The sequence below is a fragment of the Sus scrofa genome, chromosome 6 (genome assembly GCF_054392235.1).
Source record: "Sus scrofa isolate SSC_HxYL_T2T_F1_AM1 chromosome 6, Sscrofa_HxYL_maternal_Yorkshire_Landrace_v2.0, whole genome shotgun sequence".
NCBI classification, from domain to species: domain Eukaryota; kingdom Metazoa; phylum Chordata; class Mammalia; order Artiodactyla; family Suidae; genus Sus; species Sus scrofa.
This window is the reverse complement of record NC_139388.1, coordinates 65,929,341-65,944,443: the sequence shown is the minus strand read 5'-3', so window position 1 is coordinate 65,944,443 and position 15,103 is coordinate 65,929,341. Positions and strand designations below refer to the sequence as shown.

The following is a 15,103-nucleotide window of genomic DNA, read 5'->3' as shown; positions in this document are numbered from 1 at the left end:
TTTTTCCCCCTCATGGGGGTCCCAACAAATATTTCTTTCTTTCTTTTTTTTTTTTTTTTTGTCTCTCTGCCCTTTCTAGGGCCGCTTCCTGCGGCACACAGAGGTTCCCAGACTAAGGGTCCGACTGGAACTGTAGCCGCCAGCCTACGCCACAGCCACAGCAATGTGGGATCCGAGCCACGTCTGTGACCTACCTACACCATGGCTCACGGCAATGCCAGATCCTTAACCCACTGAGCAAGGCCAGGGATCGAACCCACAACCTCATGGTTCCTAGTCAGATTCGCTAACCACTGCGCCACGATGGGAACTCCCAAATATTTCTTATAAGAAGTACTCATGTTTATTTAAATTTTGAAACATAAAAACAGTAAGTAATAGTGCTTTCACAAATAAATACAGGGAAATGAGACATCTTCCTAAGGAATTTCACGTAGTACATAGACATCCCTATCTCAGGTGGCAGAGCTTGCTTCCCTTCCTCTTGAACTAGCTAGATGTAGTGACTAAATATAGGAGAAAAACAGTAACCTGGAGCTCCCATGTGGCTCAGTAGGTTACAAACACGGCTAGTGTCTATCGGGATTCGGGTTTGATCCTTGTCTTTGCTCAGTGAGTTAAGGATCTGGTGTTGCTGTAAGCTGTGGTGTAGATTGCAGATGTGGCTTGGATCTGGTAAGGCTGTGGTTGTGACATAGGGCGGCAGCTGCACCTCTGATTTGACCCCTAGCCTGGGAACTAAACGGCCTAGTATTGGCTCAACAGGATTTGAAACATGTGGGCTGTCCCTTTTTGTCTGGCACAGGCCATTAGATGATCAGGAATATTGATTGTCTCCTGAAGAGTCAGAGAGAGGAGGGGTTCCATTTAGGGGCTTTGGATTGTTTAATTTACATGTGAAAAGAATGGCTCCTAAGAGTAGTCTGAAGCCCCGAAAGGCGCAGTCTCTTCCCAGTGAGCAAGGCCCTAAGTTCAAAGCATCAAGAGTATAGGTAATGGAGAGCCATTGCAGGGTTTTGAATAGAGTGGTGATGTCATCTGACTTATGTTTTAAAAAGGTCACTCTGGGAGTTCCCTGGTGGGCTAGTAGGTTAAGGATCTGGCATTATTACTGCTGTGGCATGGGTTCAATTCCTGGCCCAGGAACTTGGGCATGCCATAGCAAAAAAAAAAAAATCACTTCCGGTGTTCTGTGGAAAGTAGACTATGGAAGGAGGATGAGAGACCTCTTAGGAAGGTCTCACTGCTTTCCCTATGTGTGAGGTGATGACTCAATCCGCTAGAGTGACAGGAGCGGTGCTTTATCACAAAGGACAAATAAGAGTCAATGAAAGAGGACGAGTAATCACATTAGTATAAAAACATGGAAATGGAGTTCCCGTTATGGCGCAGCGGAAACGAATCCAACTAGGAACCACGAGGTTTCAGGTTTAATCCCTGGCCTCACTGCTCAGTGGGTTAAGGATCTGGCATTGCCATGAGCTGTGGTGTAGGTCACAGACGAGGCTCAGATCCCGAGTTGCTGTGGCTCTGGCATAAGCTGGCAGCTACATCTCCAATTAGACCCCTAGCCTGAGAACCTCCATATGCCATGGGTGCGACCTTCAAAAGGCAAAAAAGACAAATAACAACAACAACAACAACAACCCAAAACATGGATATGTATATAAAGGCTTTATAGTATGGATTGGTTGTTTTTTTCTAATCTCTCCATACCCCACACTGCCTCCTCCAGATGTGAGGCATATTTCTGATGATGCTGTGGTGTAGCTCTTATAGAAATGCTTAATTACATGTAGATGCTCAGGCAAAAAGGATTGTTTTACGGTAACAGAGCTGAGGTTCAGGGCTGGGGGAGGGGGTGGATGGTGTAGGAAAATGTTCACTAAACAGTCTTTGGTTGCTCAAAGTCTACATATTCCAAAGAAAGGACTTGCCCTTGACCAGCTCTGGGAAGACCACCTCTGAGTCCTTGGACTCTCTTGCTTGGTGAGAGTGGTTTTTATGCCTGAGACTGTGGGTTCCGCTGTGTCCCTCTGGCCAGATAACATGCTAACAGTGTGACTCATGATGAATGGTCAGGGGTGGGTGGGTTTTGTGTGCTGGGAGCCTCAGGCCACGCTGTATCCATCCAGTCTGCAGATCCAGATGACTGCATATCCAAGATCAGGCATGTGGGCACTGCAGTATAGTCTGTAGCTCCTGAAGCCTGGATGAGCTTCCTGGGTTGGTGATACTTGCCCATATCGTCACACATCTTTGCTGAAAGAATGAAAAGTTTCCGACTGCCATGGGAGAGAGCCGCAGGAAGCTGTGCTTGTTTTTTCTCAGATTTTACCCTATATGCCTTTTCGTTTTGGTGATCTTATCTGTGTCCTTTTGCTGAAATAAACCATGAATATAACAGTTTTGAGTCTAGCGAATCCTCCTAGCAAACCATTAAGCCTGAAGGTGGTGCTGTGGAGGAAAGACCTAGGAAATGTTCTCTGAAAAAGTAATGTTACGACTTAGATGGGTTTTCTGGTAGAGACCTTCCTGGGGCAATGCTATTTGAGAGGAGAAGTGAAGCAGCAGCACTCACTCACCGGCCAAAGTGGGTCAGGATGAGCCTTACAGCAGGTGGGAAGATGAAAGGGAAAGAGGAAGTGAGAGCGGCAGGAGTCAAGCAAGAGAAAGGCAGTCCACTGGGCGCATCCCAGAGCCACTGAGGCCCCAGGGACAGGCTGGGTTAAGGATTTGCTTTTTATCTCAAGAAATGTCATGAACCATTTTAGGAAACGCAGGCAGGGGTGAGAGGTGGGTGATCGGGTCTGAACTGCGTCTTTGGCTTCCGTGTGGAGAACGAGCTGGGGAGGAAACATGAAGAAAGGGGGATGCGGTCCGTAAAGGGGGGCAGAGGTGAAGGCATCAGACGGTGGGAGGGATGAGGGAGGGAGTGGAGGGTGACAGGAGAGGGCAGACTGGAGGTGCACTTAATAGGTACCAACGGCAGCTCTTTGAGAGGGAGGTAAGCATGCGGAGCTGGGGACTCCCGGCTTGGGCAACTAAACAGTGCGATGTGGTAAAGAAGGATGAGGGAGATCAGAATTAGGGAGAAGCAGGGTTTTTTTGTTGGTCGGGGTTTTTGTTGGTTTTGGTTTGGTTTTTTTATGTCTGCACCCGAGGGATATCAAACTTCCCAGGCTAGGGGTCAAACTGGAGCAGCACCTGCCAGCCTACACCACAGCCACAGCCACACCAGAGCTGGGCCCTGTGTGAGACCTACACCACAGCTCATGGCATCGCCGGATCCTTTACACACTGAGCGAGGCCAGGGGCCAAACCTGCACCTTCGTGGATACTAGTCAGGTTCATGACCTCTGAGCCACAATGGGAACTCCAGGGAGAAGTGGCTTTTGAATCTTATAAAACCTTGTGGAGACTGAGGTGTCTTTGAAATATCCAAGTGGGGACAGCAAGAAGACAACTGGGAAATCAGGTCCAGATCTCCAAGGAGAAGTCAGGATTGGGGTAACAAATTTCAATATATTCAATGCAAATGAGATAACTGGAGTGAAGAGAACAGCCTAGGCCTTGGGAGAGGGGAGGAAAGGGCCTGGAGCAAAGTCTTTAGAAATTTCAGCACTGAATGGGTGTCCAGACGTGGGTAAGCCAGCAGAGAAGGACAGAGTGAGGGGGAGGTGGGCGAGAGAGGGACAGAGAGCCTGAAGAAAGATGTCCCATCTGCCAGAACAAGGGAAACAGGGTGTATTTACAGAATGGACTGGTCAACACAAGCTCTGCTGATACAGTCCCCTGAAGACGTGGCCTTTGTTGTTCCCATCGTGGCTCAGCAGGTTAAGAACCCAACATAGTGTCTGTGAGGACGTGAGTTCAATCCCTGGCCTCACTCAGTGGGTGAAGGATCCGGCAGTGCTGCAAGCTGTGGCACAGGGCACAGTGTGGCTGTGGCTGTGGCGCGGCCCTGCAGCTGCAGCTCTGATTCGACCCCTAGCCCTGGGAACCTCCATATGCCTCAGGGGCAGGCGTAAAAAGCAAGAAAAAAGGCATGGCCTTTTGTGAGTCACTGCTCACCTTGGCTAGAGTTGTTTACAGGCAGGTGCATTGTATTAAGGATGTTCAGGAGGCCGACTGGAGGTCTGGGAAGTGGCGAACAGCACGAGCAAGAAAGAAGCAATGTTGAAGTGAAAATAGTGCAAACAGACCGAAAGAGCCCCCAGGGGCTCCTTGGTTAAAAGGAGAGCGGAATGAAGAGACAAGGAAGTCAGAGTGTCCATGCAAGGGTAGGACCACAGCGGGGATTTGTCACTGAAGCTAAAGCGTGAGGTGTCTCAGGAAAAGTGAGAGTGAAAATGTACACACACATACACACAATAGCTTTGTGGGTGGCTGTGACGGCATCTGAGGCAAAAATCGCCAACACAGGGAAATAGGGAGATCGCTGCTTCCATGTGATTTCAGGTATCAACAGGGATAGAGTGAAAAAGAAGTACTTACAACCTGTGCGAGGACACACACAAAAGCAGGGAGATTGGAAGAAACTGGAAGGAGCACGAGTAGCAGAGATGATGAGAGACAACACAGGTGTGTGTGACAGAGAAGAGCATCAAGAAATCAAATGGGAGTCCCTATCGTGGCGCAGTGGAAACGAATCCGACTAGGAACCATGAGGTTGTGGGTTCGATGCCTGACCTCGCCCAGTGGGTTAAGGATCCGGCATTGCCCTGAGCTGTGGTGTAGGTCACAGATGCAGCTCGGATCTTGAGTTGCTGTGGCTGTGGCGCAGGCCAGCAGGGTTCTGATTGGACCCCTAGCCTGGGAATCTCCATGTGCCGCTGGTTCGGCCCCCCTGAGGGAAAAAAAAACAAAAAACAAAAAACGAAGTGAAATGAAGGAGCAGGATTGGGTGACAGCACACAGAAAGGCATTTCTTCCTCCAAATCCCCCCAGAATTGAAGAAATGACACAGGGGGCACACCTGAAGGCATTGTGTATTTCAGGACCTCGATTAATTGTCCTTGGCCACTTTCAGAGGTGTGGGTCTATGAGAAGGGCAGCTGGAACAATCTCTCCAAAACATCACCTCCCTGGAGATACCTGGGATCTCATGAACACCATCATCCCACGAATGCCTCTTGCTACTTGCTCACCTCAACTGCCTGCTCCTCACTGCTCCCTGCTCTGCCCAGGACTCTCCACCTTGCGCCGACTTAAAATCACCGAATGGCCTGACACACTGACATCCTCTTTGCGAGTGACATAAAAACAGCCAATCTGCTTTGCTAACCTCTTAAAATTTACCACCACATTCATGCTTTAAGGTGGATTGTTTCAAATTATACGTTTTGTTACTATTAAGTTATGATAAGGCCAAGAGACCAGAAGACAAGTGCCATTCAAGAGCCAGTTGCTGCTCGGAGCTCCCAGGAGGCAGAATGCCACACCATGTAGGGCCACGCAGTGAAGCACCGGGGTCAGCTGTGGGGCAGGAGCACAGGTAAAACATGGGCAACTATCTTCATTGTGCTTTTCACCCAAGGAGGGCAAGCAGGCTAAGCAGGTTTAGGACTGGGTAGTTTGAATCATTTCAGTAGGAACTGCCCTTAGTTACCTGGTGCCTGAAACTGGATTCATGAGGGCAAGGAGGCAGTGACTCCTTGTATGAGACCTTGATAAAAAAGTTAAAAAGAAATAACAGTATATAGGTAGGAGTTCCTGTTGTGGCACAGTGGTAACAAATCCAACTAGTGTCTGTGAGGATGTGAGTTCGATCCCTGGCCCCAGTGGGTTAAGAATCCGGCATTGCCACGAGCTGTGGTGTAGGTCGCAGGTGAGGCTCTGGTTTGACATTGCTGCAGCTAAAGCTCTGATTTGGCCCCTAGCTTGGGAACGTCCACATGCCGAGGGAGCGGCCCTAAAAAGCTAAACATATACGTATGTTTAAAATATATATATATATTTTTTAAAGGGGTGTGGGTTGTGGATTGGTCTGCCTGTGAAAGGCGTGCTCACAGGGCAGTCCTATTGAGACATCTAGGAATTAGCTAGCCCTGGAAGGAGCAGCCTCTGCAGTATCAGCAAAGTGCCAGATGCCAAACATCGGAATTAAAACATATGCCTAAAAATTAAATAAATAAATAAGAAGGGGGGAAAAAAGACCAGAAAGAAGGAAAAAAGTTAAAAATATATACTTAGGAATTTCTGTTGTCGCTCAGCAGCAGGTCAAATATCCAGTATTGCCGTGAGCTGTGGTGTAGTTTGCAGACATGACTCAGATCCTCCGTTGCTATAGCTGTGGCATAAGCTGGCAGCTACAGCTTCGATTTGACCCCTAGCCTGGGAACTTCCATATTGCGCAGATGCGGCCCTAAAAAGACATACATACAAAAAGCTTAAAATGTAGATTTCCAAATTAAAAAAGCAGTGCAATTGCAAATACCTCTTCGTTTCCCCCCCCTCTTATTAAGGCTGCGACTACAGCATATGTAAGTTTCCAGGCTAGGGGTCAAATTGGAGCTGTAGCTGCCAGCCTGGGCCATAGCTACAGCAATGCAGTATCTGAGCTACACCTGCAACCTACACCACAGCTTGTGATCTTTAACCCACTGATCCACAGTGGGAACTCCTAAATCAACTATACATCAATAAAACCTTAAAAAATGAAAAAAATTAAAAAGAATAAATGATTTTGGTGATACATATTAAAAAAAAAAAAAGGCAGTGTAGACAGAAATTTCCTTCAAGTCATCCAGCAGGTTACAAGGACAGGAAGGAAAACCAGGTGGTCTGACTTGTGGGTCCACTGCTCCATGGGAGGCAAAGTAAGTTGTTCGTTTACAATTTAGCTTAGATCATTCAACTGTGGGAGGTGTAAAATGCCTACGAACAGATCTCGAATCTTTAACCCTCAAAACTCAATCAAGGAGTTCCCGTTGTGGCGCAGTGGAAACAAATCCAACTAGGAACCATGAGGCTGCAGGTTTGATCCCTGCCTCGCTCAGTGGGTTAAGGATCTGGCCATGAGCTGTGGTGTAGGTCACAGACATGACTTGGATCCTGTGTTGCTGTGGCTGTGATGTTGGCTGGCGGCTACAGCTCCGTTTCAACCCCTAGCCTGGGAACCTCCATATGCCATAAGCGAGGCCCTAAAAAGCAAAACAAAAACAAAAACAAAAGCCCCTAATCAAGTGTGACATCACTGAGCATTCCAGAGGCACGCCCACACCCCACAACTGAGACAGGAAAAGGCAGCCTGTGCATCAGAACGTAAGTGCAAAGGGGATCGGCACAGACTTCCAGAGACCCGATTCCTATAGTCTCAAGCAGCATCTCTCTGGAGAAGTTTCTCCCAGCTGGAACCAAATGCTCCCGAAGTCTTAGCAGAAATCACCAACAGGTTCATGGGTTTGCCTAAGCCTGCAACAGCACACTCTTTAATCTCCAGATATGCATATTTAATGATGCAGAATTATTATCAGCCCATATTCTTTAATCTTCTTTTTTGAAGTCAAAGGCTACAAGTTTCAATAATGAAAAGAGTGAATGAGAACTGTTGACATATGTACAATACACAGCATTGACCTGGTCATTACATCTTTGGAGAAATAAAGGGAATATTTGCAACTCAAATCACTTGAAGACATATCTAATTAGATACAGATTTATTGAGAGGAAACATTCTTTCTCACCAGTCTCTGGATTTTGTCAATGCTAAGATGAATCCTGACCACTTTGTAAGAATTCTGTGACATAACGGATTGTTTTAGCTACAATGATTTACACGTAGATAAGCCTTCACCTCAAAGTCATGACTTCTCTGCTGTAGCAAACTGTTATGTGTTTTAACACGTGTTAAAGAAAATTAAACTTCCTCAACATTCTAGTATCATTCAAGCCACTGTGGAGAAGAGTTAAGTTACCAGGCTATCCGTTGAGCTTCAAAGTTTACCAGACCTTAGATTTCAGGAGGCCTCCTATCATTTCCAGAAATGACGAATGGCTCAGTATACCTGTTGTTTGTGTAAACAACCTGGCTAATGCTGGGTAACTTTTCATCTTCTAGAGGTCTAGAATTCTAGCTGTGTTCTAGACAGAGGGCCCAATAAATATCACGTGCACTGAAGTTCTAATGAGTTTTCCCGCAGGAGACATCTCATACATGCTGACACAACCTAAATGAAAAACTCTGAACTCCTAAAGCTTGTCCCTGGCTTCCTCTGGACTTCAGTCTCTGTGTCTTTTTCCTTAGTTGCGATTACTTTGCATTCTTTTGCTGTAATAAACCACAGATGTTGAGTATGATAACATACCAAGTCCTTGGATTCTTCCTAGTAAATCATCAAACCTGGGTGGTCTTGAGGACTTTCAACACAGTCATTAACTATGACATCTAAAGTCTTGGAGATCTGTCCATAAAAGCCCATACAGTTTCTCTTGGAAGTCAACATATGTCATATATTCTGCCAAATACATACATAGCTTTGTGTAAACACCGTGAGGGAGGCAAACATAAAAATACACTGCTGGGTGTGGCCATTCACTAGCACACACAGATGGATTGTTCACTAAAGAAAATAAAAAGGTACAATGAACAGAATTAGGTAACAGCTGGATGCAAGGATGAGGATGATGAAAAAAATTGGCTGTAAGGTGTCTGGCTTTTGTACAAAACAGAAGACAGTGTGATTTGCTGAGACCTTTTTTTCAGGCACCTCAAATAAAATGTCTAAAACCAATGCCAACCGTGGCTCTTCTCTACCTGCCTGCTACCTCAAACTCAGAGATTACTTGTATTTTCTACAAAGTTACAAGACATTTTGCAACCGCTGAAGACTCAACCTTAAAGGATGGCCAAGATGTACTGTCAATTGAAAAAGGGGGTACGGATCTATTTTACTGATTATTTTTTATCCATTTGAATAAAATGAATAGTGACCAGGAGAACAAAGATTCACAGAATGAGAAGGAATCTAGGAAGTGATAAGGGCATGGATTCTGCAGCCAGCCTAAATGGCCTCCAATCCCTAATCTCATACCTTGTAGACTACAGAACTTTGGGGAAAATTCCTTAACCTTTCTATTCCTTAGTGTTTCGATTTATGAAATGTGTAGTATTACCTACGTTATAGACTCGCTGCAAAGGTTAAGAGTTGATGTGTTGAGTTCCCCTTGTGGCTCAGCAGTAACAAGCCCAACTAGTATCCATGAAGATATGGGTTCAATCCCTGACCCCGCTCAGTGGGTTAGGGATCCAGTGTTGCCGTGAGCTGTGGTGGAGGTCACAGGTGCAGCTTGGATCTGGCATTGCTGTGGCTGTGGTGTACGCCAGTAGCTGCAGCTCTGATTCCACCCCTAGCCTGGGAACTTCCATACAGCTCAGGGGGAGCCCTTAAAAAAAAAAAAAAAAAAAAATGGAAAAGATTTGCTGGGTTTAAACATTCAAAGCAATGGCTGACTGATAGACAGTTAAAGCACATGTTTGCTTGTTTTTACAATCATTATGGATGCATCCTCATGGCAGTGGCCTTGGCCACATGACACAGGCATCACCTCAGTGTATGTGAATACAAAGAATGTGTGGAAGTAGGAACAGTGGGTAAAAGATGTGAGAAAAACTCAACCAGGAGACATGGATATTGGGGAACTCCATGTATCACTGAGTGTAAAATGCCCTGAGCGGGAATTAAGTCACTCACCACAAGTGAGAAAACAATGGCCTTGGATGGATTCTGGGAAGCACGATTGTTTAATACATGGAATGAAGACACAAACCCTCTGAAGAGGGGCAGGAAATCACAGAACCCAGGAAAGGACCTTCAAGTCAGAGAAATGGGCAGGAGTCTGGCTAGAGTTGGGGAGAGAGGAGACAAAAGGGAACTCCGTGAGACCAAGAGACCAGGGTGGAGGTCACTGTCTAGTTTTCAGTGGAGTGGGAGGAACATGAGGGGGTGGGGACAGGCAGGGGACAGAATAGCTACACAGGGTGTGTCTATGGGGCAGAAAGTGCTGCCTGGGGGTGAGGAACACAGGTAGAGATTGTGAGGACGGAAGGGGATTAAGAAGGAGGAGTTAAAGACCAAGAGGTAGAGGTATAAAGGAAAGAAAGAGCTCCCTTACGAGTTGGGGACATGGGAGGGTGTGTTCAACCACAAAGAGGAAGAGTCATCCTGGAAGAGGGGTGACCCTCCACCTTTAAGGCTATAAAAAGCCTTAGAGAACTAGGGGATTTTACACACACATCCTCCCTGGAGAACATAATGCTGAACAATCGCAGGACACCCTCAGTTATATTTTTTCTTGAGAAATATTTATGGATACCAACATAGAAGACTGCAGGCCTTTCAATCCTCTAGATAATTTAGGATTTCTATTTCAACATAAGATAAATCATCATGAACCACTGGCTTTGGAATCCTTAGTTTCGGTGCCTATTTTCTGAGTCCTTTGGCATTATAAACTAGCAAAGATCCAGAAGACCTATAAGAGGACCAAATGCAAAGAAAACAACTGAAAAATTTAGAAACCAAAATGAGGAGTTCCCGTCATGGCGCAGTGGTTAACAAATCTGACTAGGAACCATGAGGTTGCGGATTTGATCCCTGGCCTTGCTCGGGGGTTAAGGGTCCGGCATTGCCGTGAGCTACAGTGTGTGTAGGCTGCAGATGCAGCTTGGATCCCTCATTGCTGTGGCTCTGGGGTAGGCTGGTGGCTACAGCTCCGATTAGACCCCTAGCCTGGGAACCTCCATATGCCACAGGAGTGGCTCAAGAAAAGGCAAAAAGACAAAAAAAAAAGAAAAGAAACCAAAATGAAAATTCACTGGGTGCACTCAACAGTAGATTATATATGATAGAGAAAGGAATCTGTGAGCTCAAAGAGAGATCAATGGAAATTAATCAATATAAGTAACACAGAAAAAACTAGGGGGGAACAAAAAGATGGGCACCCGAGGGTCCTATGGAATAAGAACCATCACTCATGTTATTGGAGCCCCTGAAAGAGAGGGGCTGAAAAAAATATTTGAAGAAGAATTAAAAATTTCCCAAATTTGCCAAAGGGCATACACAAGATTAAAAAAGCTGAACCGATACCAAACAGGATTAAGCCCCCACAATATTATGGCAGGTTACATCATAATCAAACTTCTGAACTCTATATACAAAGAAAAAACATTTGGGGAGTTCCCGCTGTGGCACAATGGGACTGGCTGGAACATAGGTTTGATCCCCGGCCCGGCACAGTGGGTTAAGGATCCAGTGTTGTCGCAGCTGTGGCTCGGATCTGATCCCTGGGTTGGAACTCCGTATGTCACAGGGCGGCCAAAAATGGTTAAAAAAAAAAAAAAAAAAAACCCTTTGAAAGTATCTGACAGAAATGAGACGTTATAGAGATGAAAATAACGAGTCAAATGGCAGCAGACTTCCCACCTGAAACCATGGAAGACAGAAGGCAATGACACGCTTTTCAAGTACTAAAAGAACTGCTGACTCGGAATGCTAAATCCCACAAAGAGATCCTCTGGGAATGAAGGAGATACAAAAACATTTTCAGATGCAGGAAAAAAAAAACACGTGTTCCCAGAAAACCTACCCTAGAAGACAGATTCCGGGTGTTTCTGGAACAAAACATTTAAAAAGGAAATGTTAATGGGAAAAATCTCGGGATCTCAAGAAGGAAGAAAGAACAATGTAATGAGTAAAAGCAGAAGTAACCAGACTACGGCTCTTGAGTTTTGTAAAAACTGTTTGACAGTTGAAGTAGAAAAGAACATCACCCAATACGGTGCTCAGTGTAGAAAGAGGAAACACCTAAAGACAATGACATTCAAGAATGAGGGATGTGAAGGTACCCAATGCAAGTAAAGTCTCTCTATGTCAAAGTGCTAAATGTTGAAACGATAGGCTCTGATAAGTTATGTATGTACAATATGTACAGGAACCACCAGAATACAAGAGATATACTCAAAAACATCACAGACTTACCAAATGGAACTCAAAAATTAAAGCAACACAAAAGAAGGCAAAACAAAGAAAAAGAACCCCCTTCCCCAAACCAAAGATAAGGGCAACAATAAGCCGAGAATAAAAACCATAAAATAGCAGACATAAGCCCTAGAAATATCAATAATTATTTTAAATTTAAATGGTTTCAATATACCAATTTAAAGACAGAAATCAGTAATAAAGATTTAAGAAAATTAGCCAAGGAATTCCTGTCACGGCTTAGAGGAAACAAATCTGACGAGCATCCATCAGGACGCAGGTTTGATCTCTGGCCTCACTCAGTGGGTTAAGGATCCAGCGTTGCCATGAGCTGTGGTGTAGCTCGAAGATGTGGCTTGGATCCCGAGTTGCTATAGCTGTGGTGTAGGCCGGCAGCTACAGCTCAGATTCGACTCCTAGCCTGGGAACCTCCATGTGCTGCAGGTTTGGCCTTAAAAAGACAAAAAAAAAAAAAAAAAAAAAAAAAAAAAATTAGCCAAGCATATGCTATACACAATATTCACATATTATGTTATTTCATATGTAACATATAAAGTTGAAAAGAAAATTATGGAAAAATAAAAACCATGCAAACATTAGCCAAAAATTTCAACTGACATATTAGTATGAGATAAATTATACTTTAAATTAAAAAAAAATTTGGGAGTTCCCGTCGTGGCTCAGTGGTTAACAAATCCTACAAGAAACCATGAGGTTGTGGGTTCGATCCCTGGCCTCGCTCAGTGGGTTAAGGATCTGGTGTTGCCATGAGCTGTGGTGTAGGTCACAGACACGGCTTGGATCCTGCGTTGCTGTGGCTCTGGCGTAGGCTGGCGGCTACAGCTCCAACTAGACTCCTAGCCTGGGAACCTCCATATGCCGTGGTTGTGGCCCCAAAAAAGACAAAAAGACCAAAAAAAAAAAAAAAAAATTTACAGTTCCTATTGTGGCCCAGCAGTAATGAATCGAACTAAGACCCATGAGGATGTGGGTTCAATCCCTGGCCTCGTTCTGTGGATTTGCCAATGTTGTGAGCTGTGGTGTAGGTCGCAGACGTAGCTTGGATCCTGTGTTGCTGTGGCTGTGGTGCACGCCAGCAGCTGCAGCTCTGATTCAACCCTTAGCCTGGGAATTTCCATATGCTACAGGTGCAACCCTAAAAAGCAAAAAAAAAAAAAAAAAAAAAAAAAAAAATTTACAGAGGCAAAAAAAAATCCACCTATAATGATACAGGGGTCAATACACTAGGATGGCACAGCAATCCTAAATGCATATGCAACAAACAGAGCTTTGAAATATATGAAGCAAAAAGTGATATTTCTTAAAGCAGAAAGGGACAATTCTAGAATTAAACGGTAGGACTTCAACACTCTTTTCTCAGCTATTGACAGAAATGTGAGATAGGAAATCAGCAGATATAGGAAATCGGAAAAACATTATCAACCAAGAGGATCAGGTACACACGTATGCAAACTCCACCCAATGACAGTAGGATACACATTCTTTTCAAGCAGCCTTACAGAACATTCATCAAGATAGACTACATCCTGGGTCAAAAAACATACCTCAACAAATTTAAACGGTCAAAGCAACTGTTAAACAAACTAGAAATCAATAAAAAGAAAGCACAAAATAATCCAAACATGGGGAGTTCCCGTCGTGGCGCAGTGGTTAACGAATCTGACTAGGAACCATGAGGTTGCGGGTTCGGTCCCTGCCCTTGCTCAGTGGGTTAACAATCCGGCGTTGCCATGAGCTGTGGTGTAGGTTGCAGACGCGGCTCGGATCCCGCGTTGCTGTGGCTCTGGCATAGGCTGGTGGCTACAGCTTCGATTGGACCCCTAGCCTGGGAACCTCCATATGCCACGGGAGCGGCCCAAGAAATAGCAACAATAACAACAACAACAACCAAAAAGACAAAAGACAAAAAAAAAAAAATAATAATCCAACATGGGAAATTAAACAACATACTTATAAATAATCCATGGATCAGAGTCTCAAAGAAAGAAATATTTAGAACTGAATGAAATATAATTAGAATACATGTCAAGAAGCTAATGAAGTACTGTGAGGGAAATTTACAGAACTTAATGCTTACCTTAGTTGAGTTAAAAAAAACAAAACAAACAAAAACCTCAAATCAATAAATGAAGCACCCACCTCAAGAAACTGGAGAGGAAAATACTACCAAAACAAGTAGAAAAAAGGATGCAATAAACATTAAAACAGAAATCCAGGGAGTTCCCATGGTAGTGCAGTGGAAACGAATCTGACTAGGAACCATGAGGTTGCTGGTTCAATCCCTGGCCTTGCTCAGTGGGTTAAGGATCCGGCGTTGCTGTGGTGTAGGTCAGACACGGCTCGGATCTTGTGTTGCTATGGCTGTGGTGTAGACCGGCAGCTGTAGCTCCGATTTGATCCCTAGCCTGGGAACTCCAGCTGCCACAAGTACAGCCCTAAACAGCAAAAAAAAAAAAAAAAAAATTGGGAAGTTAGGAAAAGAGGGAAAAATGATATAAAGTGCTAGTTCTCTGATAAGTTGACAGAAATATATGAGAATTCATATATCTCCAATATCAGGAATAAAATGGGCCTTATAGACTTTGCTGGCATCAAAAGGAAAATAAAGGAATACTTGAAACAAGAAAAAATGTAGATGAAATGGGACAATTCCTAGAAGAAAACTATAAAAACTTATCCAATATGAAACAGATACTCTGAATAGCTTTATACATATTAAATAAAATAAATACATAATTAAAAAACATCCAAAAGAAAAATCTCCAAGGCTAAACGGCTCACTGGAGAATGCTACCAAACATTAAAAGGACAAATAACATCAGTTCTATACAACAGTCTTCCAAATAAAAGAACATCTCTCAGCATGTGAGGAGGCCAGAATCACCTAGACACCAAAACTAGATAATGACAAAGGAAAACAAACAAACAAGAACAAACAGAAAGAAAGAAAACTTATCACTGTCACTCGTAAAATTAGAGGAAAACTTCCTCAACAAAATACTAGCATATTTAATACTGTAATATTATATATAAAAATAATTCTACCCCATGACCAAAGGGAGTTTAGTCCAGCGATACAAGGCTGGTTCAACATTCGAAAC

The 15,103-nt window shown here is 44.3% G+C and overlaps 1 long non-coding RNA gene across 1 annotated transcript; it reads right to left on the bottom strand.

Annotated features, from left to right (window-relative positions):
- Window positions 1-7,468: 7,468 nt before the first annotated feature.
- LOC146402503 (uncharacterized) lies at window positions 7,469-13,175 on the bottom strand. Its single transcript, XR_014806896.1, has 2 exons — window positions 12,844-13,175; window positions 7,469-12,402 (listed from the first exon to the last, which is right to left on the bottom strand). It is a non-coding gene; the product is annotated as an uncharacterized LOC146402503 (long non-coding RNA).
- Between the last annotated feature and the right edge of the window lie 1,928 nt (window positions 13,176-15,103).